The 24,428-nt window shown below is 56.9% G+C and overlaps 1 protein-coding gene across 2 annotated transcripts in view; it reads right to left on the reverse strand.

The window, feature by feature from the left end:
• RAI1 (retinoic acid induced 1) overlaps positions 1 to 24,428 on the reverse strand; it is a 78,485-nt gene that overhangs the window by 33,474 nt on the left and 20,583 nt on the right. For both annotated transcript variants that reach the window (XM_063343296.1, XM_063343293.1), the window contains exon 2: positions 9,089 to 9,169. The gene's annotated coding sequence lies outside the window, so the exon portion shown is untranslated. The remainder of the gene's footprint in view (positions 1 to 9,088; positions 9,170 to 24,428) is intronic.

Here is a 24,428-nt window from a genome sequence, read left to right on the forward strand (position 1 = left end):
TGTTTCTTGCATCGTTTTATTTTAGCACAGCCCGAAGTAAAAGAGGAAAAAAACCCATTGGCGCTGGAGAGGGCACAAACCCGCTTCAGAGGATGCCGCAGCATCCCGCAACTGTCCCTCCAGCTTCTCCTCGCCAGCCAGCCTGTCCCGGCTCCCGATCAGCCCCGTCGGGGTGCCATCACCCTGTCACAGATCCCCGTGGTCTGTCCCCGGAGGTGCAAGATGCAAACCCCAAGAGAAGGCAGAGATGGGCGCTGATGCGGGCACAGGAGGCTCCACCATCATGAGGATGAGGATGAGGACGAAGATGAGGATGAGGATGAGGATGAGGAGAAGCATGATGCACAGGGCTGGCCTTGGCTTTCATGCACCTGGCAGGGCTGCGGCTCCCACCCGCACACATCACCCCAGGCTCGAGCCCCTCCTGCTCCAGCCAAAACCCCCACCAGGCACCAAACCAGCAAGAAGCACCGACCGGCTCGTGCAGGACTCTGCTCGGGGAGATGCCATGTTTGGGCGGTGGGGGCCGAGACGGAGCTCCAGGAGCGAGAAGGCGGCGACAGTGAGACTCCCTGGGGAAATGGGTGCTTCCCACACCCCAAGAGATACAAATACGCTGCGGCCCAGCAAGCCGGTGCGGGTGACGTGGGGCGTCCCCCAAACCAGACCCTCTGCAATCAGTGGGGATGGCGTCTTATTTTCTCTGGATGTTTTCCCCTTCCATTTCCCACAAGCTGGAGGGCCGGGGGGGCTGCAGTGAAGGCTGCGAGTCCCATGACTCCGGTGGCAGGAGATGGGGGAGCCCCGGGCAGGGATCACAAGAACGGGGAAAGCAGCAACCTCAGGTTGCAGATTAGCTTCATTTTATAGCCAGGGAGGCAGAAACCTCCCGTGGTTCGACATCTCGCCGGAGACCACACAGGGAGCCTGGGGAAAGCCAGGGAGAGGTCGCAGGTCCCCGCGGGGCGAGAGCATCCTCTCCCTGGGGAGGGAGGGAGCTCGCTCGCAGTCAGCGGGACCCCACGGCTCCCCCAACCCATCGCCGCCCCCCAAACTTCAAGCAGGGCCGTGCATTGCAACCCCCTGCCCCCCTACGACCCCAAACAAACATCCCCCCCCGCAATACCGGTGGGGGCTGCAGAAACCAGTTTGGCGGAGAGAGGCTCTTTAACCAAGTTTAAATGCACTTCCCTTGACTCGGTTCCCAGTTCAGTGTAGAGGAGACCCAACTTGGCCGGCAGCCACGGCGCTCAGCTATGCACGTCCCTACCGAGAGACACATTCCTCAGCACTGCAGCTAAGTGCAGCGCAGCCTTTGAGGCCTTCACCCCTCCTTCAATGATAATTTATGCCCCCTGACCCAACTCCCCCTTTTAAATCAGGCTGATCAATAGAGAAATCAGACAATCCTTTTAAGAAACTATCTCATCTGATCCTTCCAGCTAATGATCTCTGCTCTTCTTACAGCTGTTTGCAGATCTGTAGCCCAGGCTGCGGGGGGAAGCGGGAGGAAGAAAAGCCACCGGGCCAAATTTCTCTTTCCCCGGTCCAAGCAGGAGCAGCGGCGTCGCTGCCAATTTGCACGGGAGCAAAATGGGAGAGGCCAACCCCCGCCTTTTGGAAAAATGGGCTCCTGTCAGCAGGGTGCCAGCTCCTCCGGCAACGCCGCACCCCGGCCGGTTCCAGCATCGTGCTAGCTCCGAAAATCTGTCCCCTCACCCGTCTTGCCCTGAACATGCCCTTCTCCCAGCCCGGGAGCCCTCTGAGGATATTCTCCTTCATCCTCACTCTTCCTGCAGGCTCCAGCATCCCGGCGTGGCTTTGCATCGCCTCCCCTGCAAAGAAAACCCAGCAACACAAAGCACCAGCCCCGAATCCGGTCCCCGGCACCGCGGCTCCCGGCTCCTGTGTGCACAGAGGGGAAGCGGTGGGAACTGGGGATCTCCATCGCCTGGCCGGCAAACCCTGGCCCCTTGTGGGACCCTCACTTTATCACGGCAGCAAAAGCTCACAGGTACAGCCGCCGTCTGCCCACGGAGGAGCTAAACCGGATCAGTGGAAGAGGGAGAGATGTCCGGCACGGCACCTCTGCGGGAAGGAGAACGGCATGGCAAACGTCCACAGCGGAGCCTCCAAAAGGACTTTATTGATGGCGGCCACATTTCTATTTAACTGGCAAAGGAACAGGGTTAACCAGCGAAGAGGGAAGCAGCGAAGAACCCTTTAAGTCTTCAAAGTAAATCAGCTCCCGGAACAAACGCGCTCGGTAGCCAAACGTCCCTTTCTCCTTTGTGCGCGCTGGGCTTTTGACATTTATTATGCTGCCCGAGAACCACCCAGAGGAAGGATGCTTTTCTTGCATCTAAGGGCCATTTCTCACCCTGCCACACTCGGACGGGGATTTCTCCACTGCCTGGGCAGGGTCTGGCCCCCAGCACCCCCTCCTCACAGGGATCTCACCCTGCAAACCACCCAGGAGCCAGCATGGGACCGTGTCCCAGGGATGCTCCGCACTCTCCCCGCACCCGCTGGGAGCCGGGGAGCAGGCTCCGAGCCCGGGGCACCTCCAAGGTCCCCCCACCGCGTGTCCTTGCTCCGAAGCCAGGCAGCAGACGCAGAAGCCAAAGGGTTTGAAGGGCTGCCGCAGCGCAGCGCGGTGCAGGTCCTGCCACAGCAGTCACAGTGAATTACAAGGTATTAGAGCCCCGCGCCGCCGTGCCTCTCGCGCAGCAGCAGTCACGGTGAAGGACATGCTATGATAGGACTAGAGCCTCCTCCGGAGAATCCAGTCGCCGGCCTGGTGAAAGGCAGTGGTATGAACAGGCCAGCCCTGTTCTATAGATCATATAGCGACAGGCACGGTGAAGGACACGCTATCACAGGACGAGGCGGTGCGGGAGGTTTAGCCGGCGACAGCCAAGCTGAAGGACGTGGTGTTTGTGGGGGGGGACACACAACAGCCGTGCCTCGCCGGATCAGTGAGTGCCCACGCCTTTGCGAGCCAGCAGCCATGAACGTTTTTAATTATTCTTTCCTACTTTATCGAGCATCTAATTTTCATTTACGCGCTGGCCATCTCCACCTGAGAATGTGGCCGGTGCTGCTCCTTTCCAGCACTGCTCCGATATCCCCTCCCGGCATGAGCCGGATGGGATCCAGGGGAGCCGGAGGTCTGTCCCTGGCACAGGGGACCCATCTGGTGACCGACGTGCCCTGCAGCTCCTCCGCACGCCCCACGCAACGTCGAGGACCGTAACGGAGCTGGGCAGAGCCTCCCTGATGCTCAGTGTCCCTCCCCACCGGAGCACAAGCACCGAGCGCCAATTTTAGTGGCTGCCATAAATGCAGCAGGAGCGGTGTCCCCTGGTGAGGCATCGAGCGGTGACTAAGAGCGGAGATGACAATAAAGCGGAGGCAGCAAGGTCTGACTGCAAAGCAGCAAACCAACCCCCCGAATCCAGCTCGGAGGCGCTGACTGACGATGCTCCCCCAAACCAGAAAAGAGCCCGAGCCCTGGGACTGGGAGCCGGGCTCAACTGGGCTGGGGTTGAGCTTGGTCCTGGCACAGGCTCGGTTTGGGTGGAAATCCCATAAATGGGTGGGGAGAAAGGATTCCCCACGTCAGGACGCTGGGACGGAGTTCAAGCCTCCCAGCAAAGCACACAGGGAGACTTCTGTACAGCCCCTACGTATAAATCTACGCCCTTAACACGTTCTCGGCGGTAAACGCGGTAGAGACCATGCACGACTTGACAGATCGAGGCGTATTTATGGCGCTTTGGCACAAGGGACACAACCGGTTGGGAGTTTTGCTCGGCTCTGCCACTTGGGCATAGTGCAGCCACAACAAACCCATTTGAATACCTCTTGTTTCAACCAAGGCAGAGATCCAGCCTATTCCCCGCGGAGCGAGCGCCAGACCTTGGGCCAAATTAATCTCCGATGGATCTCCATCAACTTCATGGAGTTACAACCACAATTTGGCCCATGCGTGACATGTAAATCTGTTCATTTTTCTGCCGAATCGTCCAAACACCGCAGCATTTGTTAGCGCAGGAGAGGGACGCATCCTCCGGGAGAGATCTCTTTGGATACCGCGCCAGCCCTTCCTTTTTTTATTTCCTTTGCTGCCTGGGATAAAAGGCGAGCGAGACGGTCCGTAGTACGTGTCTGAGCTGTTTGGGAAAGAACTAGGAATTTCCTCCTGCCATTCCCAGTCTTTTGATAGGCAGGTGGGATGAGAGCAGGAATAACTCAATCAAGACAGAGCAATTTTTAATTAATTTGTGGATCCCTTCGCCGGCTGATCGCCTTGGAGACAAAAGGGAAGCCTCTCCTTTAACACTTGTGTGTGCCTGGTACTCTGAGCCTCCCCTTTTCACCGGCGCATCTTTGGTCTTGAAAGCCGCACAAAAGGAAGAATTCCCTGATCTTTTACCTCGCCTTTTCTAAGACGGAGACACACACGAGGGGGAGCCGGGTTGGGTATTTTTTTGGGGTTCCTTTTGTATTTTTTTGGAGAATATTAGAGCCCCAAATGTACACAGAGCGGGGTGGGGAAGGGGAAAAAAAAAAAAAAAAAAAAAAGAAGGAAAGGGGGAAAAAAAACCCCAGCCAACCCTCAAACCTCGGAAAGCAGAGCGTTTTCCATCGACACCTTCTGCCCAGCCCGCTCCATCCCCAAGGGGAGGGAGTTGAAAGGTTCAAGCTACATCAAGTGGTGAGTAATGCAGCGGGAGGCTCCTGCTCGGGGCCGGGCTCTCGCCCTCCATGATCGCTCCCTGCCCCGTGCCCGATGCTGCGCGGGGCAGAGCCGAGCTCTCGCCCTCCCCTACTCCCACCCCCCGCCAGCGACAGTGGGGATGTGGGAACTTCCTAGGCAGTGACTGACACTACAATTATCGATTGCCGGCTGCAAAGGCTTGCTCTCGCCTCCCCCCCTCTTCTCACTTGTTTTCTTCTGTGCAGCAGAGTGCCAGCCTTCAGAGACTGCTGCTGTAAAAGGCTCGGATTGACGGGGTGTCAAGATATCCGCTGCCCCTGGCTTTTAACGTTCCCTTGCAGGGGGGAGCGGGAAGAGCCCCTGCACCGGCGAAGGGAGCTCAGCTAGCTCCAAAAGAAAGGGAGGAATGAAAAGCCTTCCTCTCTCCTCCGTCGAGGAGATGCTCTTGAACCGCAAGCAGCTTTTTCAGCCTCAGCCTGGTTGCGTGCGTCTCGGAAATCTCAAGATGCTGGGAAGGAGGAGAGGCGGCGTGCCAGCCGGCCCCCGCCGGCAGCTTCGTCCTGCCCAAAATCAAGGCACCCAAGAAAAACACCACCCTCCCCACCGGGTCTCCGTGGGGTGGCACACATACACGTGGCCCATCGGATTTGGTCGTGGCCATTTCGGAGGTGGGGAGGGCAAGAGGCACCCCGGTCAGACGAGGTCACCCGGCAAAGGCTGCAGGAGGACTGGGACTCCCCAGCCCCGGTGCATCCTCTGCTGCTCAGCACCAACAGCACGGGGGGACCAGACCAGAGGGTTTTCCTAGCAAAGACTGGCAAAACAGGAGCTCCAGGTGCCCCCCTGGGTCCTCCACCAAAGGCCACCTCGGGAGGCCACCCTGCCCGATGGCGCTGGGGAGCCCAGGGCTCATGGGTCCTCCACGAGCCCCATCCCTGGCTCAGCCGGCCACCCCCGGCCATACCTCCCACAAAATAAGGATGGCAACCTGCCCGCGGAGGCGTTTGCAAAGCCTGGCAGCACCTTGGGACCACAGCTAAGTGTTATGCTTTGGAGCCAGAGGCCTGAAATTAAAGCCGGCTCCACAACCGTTAGTGTCGACACCTGGTGATGGGAGGAGAGGAATCGATGATGGAGAGTCTGTCGCTCCTGATGCATCGCCGTCGGGGTCAATACACAATTCTCGGGGAGATCTGATGTCCAGGTTAACTGCTTTGCCTCCGCGCTAAGCCGATGGGCTGGTGGAGCCCTGTCCTGCTCACACATCCTCTTCCCCGGCCAGACTCAGCCCCACAGCCACCAAATGCCACCGAGAGCGTCCCCAGGGCTCGTGGTTCTTGTTTTCATCCATGTAGAGCTCAAGCGTAGCTCCAAAAGGTGTCCAGGGTTGGGAGAGGGACATGGGGGCAGTAGGGACCTGCTCCCCAGCAGCTTTCGGCTGCACCAAAGCAGCCCACTGCCACGCACAGCATCGCTGTGGGACCACGTGGGGACACGGGGCTTGGGGACAGCCACCACCTCCATGTGGTCACAAAGACACTTACCACACAAAGGGGCCTGTGAGCGGGAGTGGGGGTGATGAGACCCCCCTGGGAGGGAGCCCCATCTGCCGCACCCCTGCCCTTCCCTGTCCCGAATTGCTGGGCAACGGCAAAGGCAGGAGAGGGGGGAAATTCATCTCTCCTGCCCAGCACAGGTCCTGTCAGCTCGGCTGCCATGTCCTGTTCTATACCCAAGGTCCACGTGGCTTTGGCACAACGCCTGTCCCCTCCAGGTGACACTCTGGCTGCAGAGAGCCACCCTGAACCCCCACGGGACACAAGAGCCGTGGCGGTGGGGCTGCATTGTGCCCTCTGCACCGTGTGGGCTCGTGGCAGCCCGTGGCGCCCCACGGCACCCCACGGCACCCTGCAGCGAGCCCAGGCAGGAGGCACAAGCCCTGCTTCGCACCCTCACCGCCAGCCGTCCCCGCGCGTCACGCCGGGCAGGATCCGTCCCGCAGCCCAGGGGTCCTGCGAGGACGAGAGTCACCCGCAGCCAGACTGCAGCCTGTCACCCCCCCCTCCCCGGCTCCCGGCGGGGGGGGTTTGAGCCGCACATCTCCTCCTCCAGCACGGCACAGCCGGCAGCAGCCGCTCAGCCTCCCCGGGATGGTGGGGGGGGGGACGGACACGGATCGGGGAGGGGGGGGGACACGGATCGGAGGGGGGTGTTACCTGCCGGCATCCCACCAAACTGGCGTGGGGGGGACACACACAGCATCGCACCCCGACACCGCTGCGGCCAGACTTACGCCAGGGCCTCCCCCCCCCCCCCCCCAAAAAAAAAAAAACCAAAACCCCAAGAAAACAGAGCGCGGCATGAATAACAAAAGCAGCGATCAGTAAAGACTCTCCCAAGAGGCTGCAAGTTCTTCAATTAGAGCTCTCATTATAGGAACGAGAAACTCCACGCCGTCTTCTGTACGGATAACACTTTTTTCCCCCTCTCTTTTAAAGAAAAAAGGGAGGGAGGGAGAGGAAGGCTGCATCTCTAATGCAACAGACAGGTCTGCTGAGATTCACTTTGGCTCTTATTTTGACTTTCATCTAAAAGAGCTGCCCTGGGAATCCATTAAGTCCAATTTAAATCGGCTCTCCGCCCTCACGGCTTCTCCCCGCCTTCGCGCCCCCCCCCCCCGGCTCCCTTCTCTCTTCCCCCCCCCCCCACCTCCCTCCTTTGGAAGCAAACAAACACAAAAGCAAGGCCAGGCAGGGCAGGCAGCGAAGGGCAGCACCGGTTTCCGAGCCCTTTCCCGGGGGGATTCCAGCCCTCCCCGGGGCAGTTGCTCGAGCTTTATATTTCCGCCCAAATAAACACAATCCGGCCACGTTTGGATAACGCCACGGCATCACCCACCTCGGCGGCGCTTTTGGGGGGACCGACGGGGTTGTGGGACCCTCTCCTGCTCCCCAAACGTCTCCCCCCTCCAGGCACAGGCGTATTTTCCTCTGGATTTTATTATTTTCGAGTACAATCAGCTCCATTAACGCCGCAGCCGGCAAAGTTGGATGGGATATAATCACATACTTCGCTCCAGGTTTTTGTTTGGTGGGTTTTGGTTTTTTTTTTTTATTATTATTTCTCCCCAGCCAGTTTCCCCACCCCAAGATCATTCCTCTGCCTTTGGGAACGGCCCCCCCCACGGCAGCCGGGCTAGAGACGGACCCCTCGCCTTTCATCTCACCAACACTCATTCAAGCTCCGCTTCTGTCGTATAAGCAGTTTTCCAGCTCTCCCCCCGCCCCCCCCCCCCCCCGCGTAACACACCCGCTCTGCATTGCATCCTATTCATATGTTTTCAATCATCGCCGTTTCGTTATTTAAAACAAAAGCACATGCCCCCCCCCCCCAATCGACAGCAGGCTCTGAGCCCCCTCGCCGGGCTCCTCGGTTATTCCCTGGTTTGTTTGTTTATTAACGTCAATGGAGGATTCGGGGGCAAAATCTGCCGTGGGAGAAAGGGAGCGGGAGGTGAAAAGTCCCACCGAGGGGTTTTCCGAAGGCGCAGCCAGATGTGCAAACCCCGCGATTCCTTGGGTTATCTGCTAGATCCATTTTTTTCCTGCCCCGCCAGCCCCCGAATAAAAGAAAGCAAATCCATCAAGTCAGCGTTCTCACGTGCAGACAACGGCAAGGAGAGCCAGGCGCCCGACCGCGGCACCGCCGCAACTTTTATAAGTATAAAACCACGCACATCAATAACTCCTAAATTAAATAAGCCTCCCCTGGAAGATTTCCCTCTGCAGAGGCTTTCGCAGCCCCGTGCCCGTTATTATTTTTAACTTTGGAAAAGTAGGAGCCAGGACAAGCAAAAACGAATCCATCCCTTACACGCACAAATATTCCAAGTCTCAGCTGTATCTTTGTTCAGACACCCATCAATCGGCAAGTCAGGAGGTTTTTTGGACCGGTTGCAAATTTCTTTATTACTTCCAGAAAAGCAAAACACCCCCCCACACACACCCCCCCTCCAACGCCCCCTCCTCCGCCGCTGCCGCAAACAGGACACACAGACACACACGGACACACACACACACACGTACGTACAACAACCACCACCCCCCCCCTCCCACCCCCCCCCCAAACTCCGCGATGCCGGTGCCGTGCATCCATTCAATCGCAGCGGCACACGAGTTGCACAAGAGAAAAATAAATCCGGAAAAAGCTCCGTCCGCACATAACATTCCTTCCCCCCCCCCCCCCGCCCCCCATCCTCCAATTCTGCTGCGGCTTTAATAAAAAAAAAAAAAAAAAAAAAAAAAGACAGAAAAAAAAAAAAAGGAAGGAAAAAAAAAAGCACAAAGATGTAGCTTGCAACAATACCTGCGATGGTCCTCGCTCTCTCCTCTCTCTCCTGCTGGCTCGCTCTCCTCCTCTTCCAGAGCACAGTAGCCAGATTAGAGCCTTAGAAAAAAAAATGTGAGAAATAGCACAATTCTCCCTTTTTTTTCTTTCTTTTTTTTTTTTTTTTTTTTTTTTTTTTTTTTTGCTTCCCTTCTCAGCAGCCCTTCTGAGCTCCTTCACTAACCATTATTCATAGACCACTAGGGGATATAAGGTAATTAGAAACGGCCCTATAGCATCCAGCCTGAAAATGTAATGCCAGCGGTAGGAGTGGTGGAGGGCTCTGGCTGCGGGCGGCTCCGGCAGAAAGTGCTCGCTGGAGCTGGGGACGAGGTGAGAAGTGGGGTGGAGGAGAGGGCGAGCGGCAGCGGGTGCTGGTGGCCCTCCCTGCAGAGCCCAGGGTGGCCAGGGACGCCGAGGGGCACCGGCTTGGGTTGGGTTTTGGGGATGGTTGGGGTTTTTTTTTGGTTTGGTTTTGTTTTGGTTTTTTAATTTTTTTTTTTTTTTTTTTTTTTTGGAGTGGGCTCGCCGTGCCCGTGTGAGCCGTGCTGGGGCTGCGTGTGTGTGCGTGTGTGCGTGTGTGTGTGTGTTTGTGCCAGGAATAGCAATCAGCAGAGGCAGCACACAGAGCGCAAAAATGCCATCATGCAGGGTCAACAGAAAGCTGCAGACATTTTTTTTTTTCTCTTTTTTTTTTTTTTTTGTAGGCTTAATCCTCTGGAGCGGGGGAGAGGGAAAAGGAGGAGGCTGCTGCCTTCTTTTATAGTTTTGATTTTATTTTTTTTTTTTCTCCTCTTTCAACCTCGTAGGATCAGATTAACCCCCCCTCCCCTTTCCATGCACACACACACACCAGCCCCAGCGATCCCAGCCCTCCGCCAAGCGCTGCACCGGGGAGATGCCGGAGTCGGCGTGGGGTGGGATGCGGGTCTCGCCGCTGCGATGAGCCGGGTGGGATGAGCTCGGTGGGCTCGCGTGGCGGCGGGGAAGGAAAGCAAGAGGGAGGCAGCGCTGGGGGACCCGGGGGAGGGGAGAGTGGAGGCAAATGAACAAATCACACCTGCAGCTTTCTGTGTGCCATAGCCAGCTGCAGCCCAGGCAGGGACCGGCAGGAAAAATACAGGCGCGCGGGCTCCCAGCGCCGAGCATCTGCGGGGATTTAGGTGCACGGTGAGCTGATGGTAGCTCATCGCTGAGAGCGACTGCTTTTGGGGGGGGGGGGTATTTTAGGAGAAGGGGGGGAAAGGGAGACGGTAACAAAGAGCAATCCTTCCCTGCACACCTCTTTTTCCAAGGGGTAAACAAAATCCGGTGCAGAGGCGAGGAGGGGGAGCTGGTCCCCTCACACAGTGCTGCTCGCCAGGGAGAGCTTTGGTGGCCCTGGCACACCGGGACGCCCGCGTCCTGCCACCAGCGGTGCCCTGGCCGGGGTCGCTGCCGTGCAGCTCCGTGCGCGCTGGCTCCTGCCCGAAGGGTGCGAGCGCCCAGCCCTGCCTCCTCCCGCGACTCCGCTCTGAGCCTCACTTTAATTGAACTAAAGCTGTTCACCTTGATAACGCAGCACGGCAGCAAGTTTCCGAGCCATACGCAGGGGGCTGGAGAGCTATTTGATCCACTTCCAAGGTGCTGCCTTTCAATTCAACCCCTTGCTCTTGAAGGATGGATAACCAGGCCCTCTCTTTTCCCTGTTAATTACTCGAGATAGCAGGCATCAAGCCGCAAAACAGACCAAACCTTGCAAGGGGACCCAGCATCTGCCAAAGCAGACCGCTTGCTCTCAACTCCCTCGTCCCCTTTCTCCCCATCCCAGCCCCAGCCTGGCTGTTTACAGCTAATACACCACAGCACGCTCCCGGCCACCTCCGACTTCACACGTGCCTCCTCTCTGCAGGACGGTAAACCAAGCTGGGACGTCACGGCTCTCCCGGGACTCGGTATTTATTCCCCCTAACCACCGATCGCACCCTGTCCTTCACAGGGAAGAGCTCCTCCACCGTTTGGCACCACAGGCTGGGACTGCTGCCCTAGTAAAGCCAAGGTGGGACACCATCCAGTGGACATCACCCCCAGGCTTCTCCTCTGGGACTGAGAGAAGACTAAAGGATTTGTTGTTTTTACACCACGATCCCATAAATTCAGCAATCTGGTCCATCTGGGTTGTTTCCTGGCTCTCCTATCTTTGAAATCCCCTACTCCGGGAGTCCTGTGATTTCAGGAGAACCTCAGCCCTGCTGTCCTTAAACCCTGCCCTCACCGCGGTGAGGAGAAAGGTTGAAACCACAAGCCCCCGAGAGCCCCATATGCAAATCAAATCACCACCAAACACTTTGTTTATTAAATGCTGTGATTTTTCTGGCAGCTTCATAGTTCTGTGATTTATGAGTTCACAAAGGCTGATTTCATGACTTCTCGGCACTTCTGACGTGCCGGCACCCCACGTCACCTCCATTTGCATGACACGGCCATGTCTGTCTCAGCCCAACCACCATCTGGGTGGGAGACCATCACCTATCGCCCCAATTAACTTTACTCATTAAAGCCTCCGAGCTCACAGAGGATGGTGCTGCATAGTTGTGGGGATGGGAAAGTTTCTTGGTGAAATCCGGCTCCAGAGCATCCCCGTGCGTGGTACCCAGCCCCTCGCCACAGGGGTGGACATGGCCCCGTGCTCCTTGCGTTCACTGGCTGTCTCTGCAGAGCAGATCTCACCCCGAGGTACCACAAACCCAGCATGACTGGCGTCAAAAAGCCTCTTCCCATCTTCCCCGCAGCGAAGGCAGAGCTCACCTTGCCCATCAAATTTGGAGGCTTCCCTGGAAGTAACACACCCCCTCCCCCCCAGCCTCCTGCCCCCGGGGGGCTAAAAAGTAATGACTCATTGCAATGTCATTTCTGGAGCTGCTAAAACAAAGGCGCTCCGGCGCCGTCAGTGTCTCGCGACCTACAAAGATAAGGCTTCCTCCTCCATGCTGAGGAAAATGAGCTTTTTCCCACCAGCCTCCCCTTCCGCCTGGCCCTGCCGAGCTCCGCTGGCCCGGGGTCCCTGGGAACTCCCCGGTGCCGACACGGGATGCTCTGAGCTGTCTCTTCCTCATTCCTCTTCCTCTCAGCTCTCTTGCTGGCTGAGTTTCCCCCAGCCCTGCTCCCGATGATCCCAATGGATTGCTCTCCTCCCTTGGCCCGGGTGACACCTCTCCCCGCGCTCGCGGCTCCCTGCAGGCAGGGAGGAGGCAGCTCTGCCCCAACTCTCATCAAGCTCCATGCACCGGATCCGAGCGGATCCGATGGATTTTCATTTCCTAACTTTGCCCTTCGGGCTATTTCTAACGAGCTTCCTCGTGCTTAGGGACAAAAAAAAAAAAAAAAAAAAAATCATCCTTCATCCTGCAGCGCGGTGTCGGAGCGGCAACGCTCGGGATGATTGTGCCTGCGAGGAGGCTCAAAATTAATTATATCGCAGTCACTTTAGGTAGGGCGGCCATCGCACTGACCCCCTCGGACCAGCTCCTGCCTGGGGCCTGGGGGACAGCCGGAAACCCTCTCCCAGAGCCAACAGGCTTTTTTGGGGCCTTCAAAAACGTATTTGCCCGGTGTGATGTTCGGCCAGCGCTGGGTGAGGAGCCACCGATGTCCTCCTGCGACCCCGTCCCCTCGCCGCACCCCGCGTCCCCAGCCCCGAGCCCCCCCTCTGCCCGCAGCACCAGGTCCAGCCACCCTCCTGGACTCGTCCCTCCCATCGAGAGAGGAATCGGTCACCGGTGGGCGCCTTCGTTTCCACTAATCAGATGTTTTAATGAGTTTCTCAGCACCCGGCACATCACCGCTTCACGCCACCACCCCCTCCGAGGCCGGCCCCGCTCCCGCGTTGTGCCGAGGCCCCCGTCGTCTCGAAGGCTTTCCTTGGTGGGAGAGCAGCGATTATTTCTCTCAAAAGGTCTGTTATAATGGAAACCATCTCTCCATCCCTCCTTGGTCTCCTCCTGCCGTGACCCAGGCTCCGTCGAGAGGAGCTCTGCTCCGAGGCAGCGCCGTGTTTCCATGGAAAGAGTGAATAGCAGAGTCTTCCCAGCGGTTTATTAGAATTCCTTTTACTTCGATGGAGAGTTTTAGAGCAAAGTAAAAAGGCTTTAATGTGGGGCTAATGGAGCCCCTGGGAAGTCCAGGAAGGAAATCTCCCCTGGAGAAGAGGAGGCGTGAGGAGAGGGAGGGCAACTTTCAAGACAAATTCCTGGACAGGTTGAAATTTTTTTGCAGAAGCCATCTCAGGCAGCGAGAAATGGAAATGAATGTTTGTTTTATTTTTAACAGATGTTACAAAAGACCTGCCAGTAATTCAGCGAACGATGCAAAACCTAGATCCCACTCACATTTCCCGGCATGTCTTCCATCCCCTCCCTCTCCTGCTCAGTAAGAATGCTTATTTGCATTTAGCATATCATATTTAAAAAAAAAAAATATTAAGCAATAAAATAACAATCGCAAGCCACTTCATCTCCTCCCTCCCTAAGGCTTTGGTTTCAGTTTAAATCCTTGGTTGTAGCAGCTATTAATTGTTTTTAATACATTTTTCTGTCTCTTCACATTTCCCAAGCCCGTCTACTCGCCCGCTTTGGGGGTTCCCCTCTTTCCCGGTCCCCATCCCGTTCTATCCCTGCCGTTTTCCCAAGGGACACGACAGCTCTTGACTCTGAGAAGCGTTGGGGGCACAATGACTGCCGCTCTCTGCCTGGGGACGCCCCAGTGTGAAATACAGCCCGCAGCCTCCCCTGTGGGAGAAAAATACAGGGATTTGGCTGCGGTTAAGAGATGGGGAGATGGAAAGGGGAGGAGGTACAACAGGGGGGTCCATCACGCCAGTGGGAATAAGAGTCCGGCCCTTTTGCACCTCCAGAAAGCGAGGTGCAGATGCCCATGCCCGCCACACACCGCAGCGCTTGGCCGGCCGGCGGGCAGCTTCGAAGTCGATCTAAAACCGACCGTGACGCCAGAGCGGTATTTGGGGGGACGGGTGAGATACGGCACTTGTGAGTGTCACCCACGAAACCCAGACCTGGGAGGCTGGTGACACTCCTGCGCAGAGGAGCCCTGAGTCCCACAGATGCCAGATCTCCTGAAAATGAGCAAATTTGGCAGCTCCTGGTTTAACCCTTGATGGCAAAACACAAGCTGCAACGGCTCCTCCTTTTCATGCCTAATCATGGAAAACCACTTTTCTCCTCCCGATGCCCAGCTTTCCAAAGAGCAAGGTTCCATGGAAATGTGGATTGGCCAAATCCACGTGCACGGCCACGCGTGCAGGTCCCGGCTCCCCCACCTGGGAGAGGCCGCAGCTTTTTCTGCCCAAGGGATGGTGCTCTTCCAGCTCAGACTCACGAGACGAAGGGCAGGAAATCCAGGGTGATTTTCTGCCTCGTTTCTCGTCAGCGCCCCTGCACACACAGCCCCCAGCGGGGCACGCTCCGCAGCCCGTCATCCCGCACACCAGCACATCTCGCGCTGGATTCACGCTGCATCGATGCCTTGTTTGCAGGATCCCAAGCTGGGAAGGAGGAGACGGGCTCTGGAGAGCAGCTACAGGGCAGTGCTGATAGAAACAGGGTGTCCCTGAGCCCTTTAAAAATCCTAAAACCTGCCCGATTTCCAGGCAGAAAATGGCATCCAGGTGACGGAGGAAAACTGGCTGTTTTCACTGAGCTTCCTCCTCTTCCCGTTATGATTCTGCACCTGGTTAGCAACTGTCGTAAAGAGGTTAATCACAGTCCTTAAATCAGGAACCTCACTGCGGTATGCTCGGGATGCACATCTGTGCTCTCCACCGCTCATCCCCAGTGGCATTTGGGAGAAGGCAATATGCCAAAAAAACCCCAACCCCAAATAAGCCCAATCCTCTCCAAAACGAGCGACAAGCGTCCTAGAGTGGGGGACTCCGCTAATTCCTCGAGCCGGTGCTGTGGCACGTGTGAAACGCTCGCTGTGCCCCCAGCCCGGCCACGGCTGCGGGTTAAAGGCATCTCGGTTAACGCGGTGCTGGCACAGCCGTTACGTTGCAGAAAAGGCTTTTTAGGGGTTTGGGTTTTGCTCGCTGGCCAGCCTGGTGTTGGAGGAAAGGAGGTGTCACCTCGAAACACCTGGGGAGCAGACAGTGATCCGTGGGGACCACGAGCGCTCTCGGCCCCACATGTGGAGCTCAGCCCCACATCGGGTCGGGCCTCGGCAGAGGAAAGGCTGGAGCTCTGGCATCTGCCAACCGCCCAGCTTTGCTCCTGGTTTTCAAGCATCACAGAGCCTGGCCCGGCCTTGCTATTCCTAGGCCTGTCCCAGGGGATTACCCTGCTCTCCCCGTTTTGGGAAAAAGAAGCATTTCGGAGCATCGGAGCCCATTGGAGCTGGTGCTTGGCCAGGCCCCAGGCTGCTCGTGCTGCAGAGCCGGCGGCACTAACCGCCGGAGACGGAGGCTGTTACGCGCGTGCACGCACACGCACGTGCGCAGCCCGGAAAATGGAGAGGAATTGATCCCGGAGGCAAATCTCTTTTGTTCTAACCCCGTCGCTGTAACTGGATCTCCCCAGGTTCTCGGCTCGGGAGCCGCAGCGGATCACATCGCTTTCATGCTTTCTCCCGGTGCCAGCTTGTCACATTCCCCCGTCGCCGACGGCGGGGAGGGGACGAGCGAGAAGGGGAGGCATTGCTCACAGCGCTTGTTTACCTCGCCGCCGCACACGAGGGGTGTACGGCGCTAACGTGCAAAAATCCGAGAGGGAGCAGATTGCAGATCCACGGCATGAGACCACCCCCAACTCACAGGCTGCCCCTTTTTAACGAGGTTCTCCCCCCCACATCCTCCTCCCCGCCAGGCTCCCCGCGCCCCGACAGCTTCCAGCCTTTCCTCGCTGTCTCGTTTCGACTGCAAAAATGCTGATTCACAGAGCCAGGCGCGGGAGGCGTTTGGGAGGCAGAGAGAGGAGCGACCCGGCTGCTGCTGCCTGCACGGGCAGCGCTGCCTCTGTGCAATGCCACCCCAAAGCACCCGACCTCGCCGGGCGCTTTCACACCGGTGATTAGCGACTACGAAGTCGCTGCAGATTAATCCACCCTGAGCTTATTCCAGCGCCTTTTACCCAGCAACTCCTTCGCCTCTCAGCAAGGTGAATTCGGCCCCCCAGTCCCCCGTGAGAGCTCGCACGCTGATTTTTCTCCCCTTTCTGCACAGGGGAAAGCAAGGGGAAAGATTTCATGCCACGTGCCCAGAGCTGTGCAGCGAGATGCCGGGATGGGGACGGCATGGATGGAGCGGTGCAGGAGGTGGGGTGGGTGGCACATGGGTCCCCAGGGAAGTACTTTGCTTTCCAAGTGGCAGGGCAAAGCAAACGGCACCCTGACCTGCCGCCGTGCGTGCGTCGGGGTCCTCGCTTGTGGATGCTCTGCTGCATCACCAGCGACCTGGGCCACATCTCCTCCTTTTAGGACAGCCAGTGCCCGGCAGTGGGGTCTGTGGCCCAGCTGGCCTCCTGGCATCGAAAGCCATGTCACGGGTGCTACGCCGTGACAGCAGTCGGCATGAGCCGAACCTGCCCGCCCTGCACCACCTCCTCTCTCCTGCCAGCGCGGTGATCACGCCCGTCCAGCCGTCCCTGCACGCAGCAGGCCTGAAATCGGAGACAGCAGAATGATGTTGTTTCAGGGCAGGCAAACAGCTGCAAAAGGACGGGCTGGCTGTCCAAGCATCCTGCTTCTCCAAAGTCCAGGTTCCTTCCCTCTGGGACAACCACAGCACCTTGCAGAAGAGCTCAGGTAAATACATCCGACCTGCTTTACTCCATGCCGTGTGTTCACCTGCATTCAGCGACCCCCTTCACTTCTCCTCCCTGGGGCCATGCTTCAACCCCAAAGTCACCCGCGGTGCCACAATGGATGCAAATGCTCTGGGACTTCGCTCTGGGACCTTGTACGCTGAATGGCACAATGTGACGCAGACCGTCCCATCACCCTCATGCTCCTCCCCGTGCCATGTCCCTCCTCAGACCAGGCAGGATCCGTCCCAGAGCAGGTGATGCAGGAGGTAAACCTGGTGAGCCAGGCGGGGAAACCAATATTGCCCCCGCCTCCGCAAGCTCCCGGGCACAGGCTGGATGGCTCTGGGGACGCCAAGGCATCAGCACAACACCCTTCACCACCGCTGCGCTGCTGCATCTGCACCCCCGAGGCTCAAAACCAGACCCACCTTTTACTTTATTACTGTCATTTTTCTTGCAGAGCGGTATCTAAGCCGTGCTGGTCCCCTGATCCCCTCTGCATGGGTGACCGCCTGCCCGCAGCAGAGAGGGGCGAGCTGGCCTGCTCATCTGGGCTCAGTGAAAAGCCATGGTGCATCTGAATACATTTCCACCATGCAAATGTAAAGGCCCCAGTGGGTTTGAATAGGAGCCCTTGAGGTATTATCTCAGCAGTGCCTCGAGGCAACCACCTGAATCCTTCCGTGACTGCTGCACAAACCTGAAATGTCTCCAGCGGCTGGGGAATACGGACAGACCTTGCAGAGGAGCGCCCAGGCCACCGCAGCCCGCACCATCAGCTCTCAGATGCCCAACCCTCCAAAAACATGGCACGGCGACGCTAAGACGACTGAGGCCCAGATGCCAAGGCAGGAAAGCAAGCTGAAGTTTTCACATTAATCATATCAAGCTCTATTCTTTTTCATCTATTTCAAGGCAAGTCAAAAAGAGGTTCACACTCTCCCCTGGCAAACCACAGAGGATGACGTGAGCCTGTCTCTTGCATTGCAAGTAGAGTGTGTCAAGCAATTAGCAAGTAATCAGGAATTCAGATAGGGTGGGCAGGATACGATCTCTCAAAGCTCTGGCAGGAGCAAAACCCACCCCGGAGTTTCCCATCAGGCATGGAAGGCAGCAGAGGGAGCAGGGGCTGTTGGTGAGCTCTCGTCGAGCAGAGCAGACACGGTGCCAGCGGAGCCTGCTGCCATAAACCATCTCGCGTTTCGCGTGTGCTGTAGCTAAGAGGCCCCAGGCGTTCAAGCATAGATTTTCCCTCGCTCATTCCCAACCTCAGCAAGGTGGCGAGGGCAATTCCAAGTGCTGGTCCCCAGGCGTCCTGCAGACCTGCCAGGTCACCCAAGCACCCCCGTGCACGTCCCGTCCCTGGGCGTCTCAGCGTTAACTCTGGCTGCTGTCACCAGTTTTAGTCCCTGCAGCTCTGACCGTGCTGGTTTCTGCTCAGCATCCTCCCAGCAGCACAAATCCCGCTCTCCTGGAAGCGAGTGGCAAAAACAATCCACAGGGGCAAACCTTCTGTCCTCGCTTCGGGAAGCTGTTTCTACTTCCGTCCCCCAGTTCTGCTGAAACCACATCGGAAAAAGCCCTGGCACAGCACACGAGCGGTACGGTACCATCTCACCGTGCTGGGCTCTGCCGGCATAGCGTGCACCGAAAACACCTTGGAGGGGGGACCCGCCTGCTGGTAGCCTCTCCAGACACCTCGCCGGTCCCCACGAGCACCCAACCAGCCCCGCCAAGAATCGAGGGAGGATTATCCCGGGGTGAGAGCTGCCAGCCTGGGCGCACATCTCCCTCCGGGCGCGGGGCCCAGGGCGCAGAAGGAGCCGGCGTGTCGGGAGGGTTGCAAAGGGGACGCCTAATCTGCCACCCGCCCTTTCTCCTCTCCATTGCCAAGGTAGCGGCAGACAATGCTATCTGCTGGGTTGTCAGCCGTCCCTCCTCCCGCCGTCTCTTTAGCCAGAAAACTCTCCATCTGTCTCCAGATGGGGTGTTTCTACCACTCCAGTCAAACCGATTCAGAGTGGAACAATGATGCTTTGTTAACAAAACAATTTTTGTGTGTCAAGCCCTCCTTCTTGCGGTTTTTTTCCCCCCCAGTCCCCAGTGGGTCAGCTTTGTGTGGCGTCCTACATTTTGTTGTTTCTTTCACATTTTAAAGGCTCCGTATTTTAGTACAAAAGGTGCCTGCGGAGCAGCTTTTATCTGCGAGGCAAGATTTGACACATACGCAGATCACAATTGCGACAGGAGGTTCGTGATGTGGTGGTTAAGGGTGGTGTCAGGACCTTCAGAGTGATGAAGCATTATTTCCAGTGATTTTTGCCTCCAGGATAAAAATTAGAGCTGGTCCTACGCTGCTTATGAGGCTTCCGCGAGCTGGAATCCCCCAACGGCTCATGGAGGGAGCAGCAAGAGAAAGTTTGAGCTTGCTTCAGTGCAGGGCAGGCATCGGCTGTGTCCACCTGTCCTTCTCGCATCCTCCTGTCCTTCTCGCGTCCTCCCGTGCAGGACAGGGCACCTCTCTCGGCTCACCAGGGGAAGGGACGGGGACGCAAAGCAAATCTATGTGCCTGTGAGTAAACCACAACTCTCTCCCCAGCACAAACCTCACGGTGGTCAGGAAGGCGAAACCTCAGCCTTCCCGTGGCCAGAGCCTCCGAACGGAGATCCTGGGGTGCGCTTGACTTCTCCTCAACTACCTGGGGTTGGATTATCCCCTTCGACCCGCTCCCTTGCCCAGCAGCAGGAAAGAGATCTCTCTTTTCTCTTCCAAAGACATCTCCGCTGCACAGGCCTCCAAGAAAATCATCTCTTCCTTTTTTTTTCCCTCTCTTTTTTTTCTGCCCTGAAGCAACAAGCACACAAACCACCTTCTGCTCTGCACATAACCAGCAACTCACAGCAAATAACCAACCCTCTGGCTCCAAAGCAAACAGCTTTGTGTTCCTAAGCAGGCTGGCAATTTCTACACAAGTGGGACTTTTTCTTCCAGCTCCCCCCACGTTTGCAGGGAAGTTCCCTCCTCCTTCCTGTCCTCAGGTAACTGCATCTTCACGGAAAGACCAATATTTTTATGAGTCACTCCCCTTCTTCCCCCCTCCTGCTCCGTGGCCAACACCCCTCTGCTTTCGAGATCAAAGCCGAAGGGGACCAGCTGTGTCGCGTCCTTTCCTCTCCAGCCCTTTCCATCTCCATTTGCAGCCGTCACCAGCGCAAGCCCCTGCTGTTCTGACAGCGCTTTGTGCCGCCCGTTCAGCGCCGCAGCTCTGTGCCCACCGTCTGCTCCCCCTCCATCCTGCTCCTGCCATCCCTGCTCCCGCTCCAGCCTCACTGGGATCACAGGGAACCCTCCGGAGCTCTTGGCTTGGTCCCCTCTGCCACACATGGGAGCGGCCACCGCGGCTGCCGCCCTGCCTGTCATGTGCTGCTTCAGAGGAAAAAATGTGCTCAGAGAAGGGAGGAACGGGATAATCTGCTTCCACTGAAATCCCATCCTAATTCCCCGTGTTTGGAAACTCCTCTGCAGACCAGAGCATGAGACTGCATCTCCCTTCCAAAACAGCAGCTCCACAGGGACCTTTGCTCCGGGCTCATTTCACGGGTACAACCTCAGCTGGGAAAGCCCAGGTGCTTCTGAGAAAGCAGCCTCTGTGTTCAAGAGGTTGAACGACTCGCGCAGCCCTCCATGCTGCAGCAGGGATTTGCAACGCGACGGGATAATTAGCATCAGGGATGCGCTTCTTGCTGCATCCAGGAATACGTGGCCATTTTTGGCCTCCGAGGGAGCGCTGCTCATGCGTGCTCGATGGAGGCTACCTCCCTTTGCAGCAACTCACAGGGCTGAGGGCTCCGTTTTCGGGGAGTGCACCCCATCCTTCGTGGCATCGCGTCTTGACCACACCACGCGCACCTCCTGGGTGCTGCGATCGTAGGTTGAGCAGCGTTACAGTCCCCGCTTCCCAACACGTCGCCGTAACTCATAGCTGAAATCCAGCTTGGAGTTGTCTCTTCTACAAGGGCTTTGAAGAAAGCATCGCACAGAATTAAGTCTCAGTGCTTTTTATATGTAAAACGCTGAATTTAGCTGCTAATGGCAATTCCCAGCAGAAAAGGATGGTTAGCAGTGGCGGGTATATTTATGAATACTTTTTAAGCAAATGCTGTGAGGCGGGAAATCTATCGGTCCTCGTAGAAAGGTCCCCGGTTTGCTGCTGCAGGCATCTAACTGCGAAGTTTCAACATGGTTTTTGCGTTTTGTGCTCTGCTACACACATCCCTCTCGGATCTCTTCTCTCAGAAACGCTTTCTTGGCCTCTCTCCCACGGTCACGCGTGTGTCACCGTGACCTGCCCGGCTCAGGGACGGAGGCAGCATCTCCGTCCTTCACGGGACACTCCACTGACTTGTCAGTAAATAAAAGTCAGGGGATCTACTTGACCGGTCTCCTTAGCTGCTCTCTCCAAAGTGGTAAAGGGCTGACATATAAAATGCCCATGTCCTGGATTTCTGGGAGGTTTTCATTGAAAGCGCATTGTTTTTCCCCAGCAAAGCCAGGAAAGAATTTACAGTTGGTCAGGGCAGCGAGACTGCTCTGCCCTCTCTTTCCTGGGACAGAAACCCAGCTTGAAACAGATTGCTAGCAGCTAAATGCAAGTTCCTTAGCAGCTTCCAGGGTGAAAATATTCCCTCTCCAGATCTCCTTTTATGTCCACAACACATTATTCCGGTGGAGGGCTCTCTTGCTAAGAAAAGCTGTGATAAGTCCCAGCCCTGTCTCCAAAGTGGTTCAGGTACGGGAGCCAGCTCCCCGCCACGCATCCCTTGGTCCTACTGACCAGCTGAGATGTCCTTAATTCCTCCATCTGTCCCCTCCGGGCTCTGGCTGGCTCAGCTCTCAGATGTTGAATGCATACAGCAGGCTGCAAGGCTGCTTCTCCTAAATGTACGCTTCTCCCGCAGCTTCCACAGAAACGATGTCTGCTAAGTCCCCCTGCCCACTCCTGGGCGCTCCTGGGGCTTTCCATGATAAGCCGCCTTTGTCCCGCACGGCGCACGCAGACAGACAGGAGGTTCACACCAAAATCCACCTCTCCTCTCTGCTTTTAACTGAACCAAAACAAAAAACAGATGGAAAAATCAAATGCTGGCAGCGTGAAGCATGTGGGCTGCACTTGCATCAGCCCTCCTGGAGCTGCAGAGTGTATTCCCTCCTGGCCAGGGTCCCAGGCAAAACCAGCCCTCCCCAAAAGGGTTATCACTGGGGGGGTCCCGCTAATCCCCTCTGTCACCCACCGAGCAGCGTGGAGGTGGAAGGGACAGAGGAAAGGAAGGAAAAGCAAGAGGCGGGAGCAGACGCAGCATTTTGCACTGTAGGATGGTCCAGGAGGAAGAGACAATTGGGTCTTCCAAGCAGGATTTGCTTGATGGCTGCACATGGAATAGCAGCGGAACAGCCACATACGGGACACCGAGCTGCTTTTAACCGAGCTCCGTCCATCCCACACATTCCCTGAGGCAGAGCCCCTGAGGAAGAAATAGCTTATGACCACAGAATTAAGACTGCGCCCTAATGAACGCACACCACTCCACCGGACATAAGCCGCTCAGGTGTCTTTAATACTGGGATTTCTTACGCGCTCGGTGCCTGACTTTGTAACCCTAATCATGTATTTTTTAGTGTTGTTTTTGCGCACACGTGAGCTTATCTTCTTTTACCGCGGCCTCTTCTTTTCGCTGCCTTTCCAGGGTAAACAATACCCGGACTCTTCCACATTCCTCCTTGGGAGCACATCAGTGTCCCTAAACTTCCCTGAACGCTCCTCAATTTTGCGACTGCCCCTCCGAACCGGGGTGAGCCGTGCAGTGCAGCAACGGGGCCGTTGCAGACTCGACTCCAGTTCCCGCTGGAGCCTTCCTCGCCTGCTGATGCTGGGAGGCCGCTCCTGCGTGCGGACGGGTGCCCGATAACCCCTGCCCCACGCCAACACTCGCCGCGCAGCTCGGCAGCAGGAAGAGAAGGAGCGGAGAGAGCCTGCGGTGGGGGCAGGGGCCGACGGCGTGTTTGTGGAGTAACGCTCAAACTGCCAAAACGGATTGCCTTGTTTACAAACTGGGCCCAAGGAAAATCACTCTGGGGATGGAGACAGAGAAGCGTCCAGAAGCCTCCGAGAGCAGAAGCAGCTCTGCATCCTCCTGCCTCTTACTTTTGCTTTAAAAACCACCCCCCCTGCCATCACCATCACGACGCGGAAGCTTTAATATCACTGTAGTAAGCACGGGAAGGATGGGGAAAGGAAAGGAAAAGAGTCGCCCGATGGGAATGTGGCTCTTCCGCGGGAGCGCGGGCTCCCCCTCGCCAAGAGGAGCCCTCGGTACCCAAGGATGCCCCAAGATGGGTCACTGGGCCAGGGGCTGCCGCGAGGAGCTGCCACGATACGCTGGGAGAGGGAGAAGAAGAAATAGGAACCACCTTAAGGGAGGGGAGCCACCAGCAGAACAGTTAAAAATGACTAAATACTTTCCCAATATCACTCCTCCACGTAAGCAGTGCTGTAATTGCCCTTGGGATGTTGCACAACGGCGAGAGGGAGGGGCAGGTGCTGGCAGGGAGGCAGGCGTCCCCGGCTGCCGCACCGCAAGGCGTGCAAACCTCCGTCCCGGGCGCTGCTGTCATCGAGGAGAGACGCACGGACGCCTCTGCCATCTCGGCGCCCCGCGGCCGGATTTAGCCCCCCGAGGGGCCATTCCTCACAGGAGCTGGAGGACTCCCAGGAGGATTCACTCCTCCTGCCTCTGAGACACAGCGGGCTGCCCCAGGGAGCGAGAGCAAAAGGCGAGGAGGAACAGAGCCCACGTTGCACTGTGTGGCAAAAAAATAAAAAAAAAAGGCAAAAAAAATAAAAAAGCAAATGCAACAGTGAGAGATATAAGGGCTTCATTCAAGCACTCTCACTCTCTGGAAGTCTCACGCAGAGCAGCTGGTCTTTAAGACAGTCGCAAGCACGACATGCAAGCACAGAGCGGTTACATTTCTGGGTGCTTTTATTAGTGACACTCAGACGGGGCATCCACTCGACCCCCCGCGCGAAGGAAAACGGCTGACTCATTCTTCCAGCGACGCTCGAGAGCAGGACACGGCGCTCTGTAGCAGCAGCGCGGGGTCCTCTCCCACTTCATAAGCCAGATCACCGGATCCGGGCTCAGACGCCACGCACGTACGCAGGCACCAGCTAATCCGCGGATGCGCTGGGTCCCTGGGTAGAGCATCCGCAGCCTTTGCTTCCAAAAGCAGCTCGCTGATGCTCGAGTCAAAAGGGAAACCTCTGAGAGATGCAGTCTCGAGGTTTAAAACATCTGTGGGCCACCGGCCATTAAATAGGATGCTATGCTGGTTTGCTGCTATCGGGTCTTACGCCAGGTTCATCACTGTGCCGGCTGGGTACCGTCCAGCAATGCATTAAGTGATGTGACTATTTCTGTTCTCATCACATGTTTGCTCTCATCCTCTCCAGGGTGTGTGTGGGGGG

Source organism: Chroicocephalus ridibundus, chromosome 8 (assembly GCF_963924245.1).
Source record: "Chroicocephalus ridibundus chromosome 8, bChrRid1.1, whole genome shotgun sequence".
Classification (NCBI taxonomy): domain Eukaryota; kingdom Metazoa; phylum Chordata; class Aves; order Charadriiformes; family Laridae; genus Chroicocephalus; species Chroicocephalus ridibundus.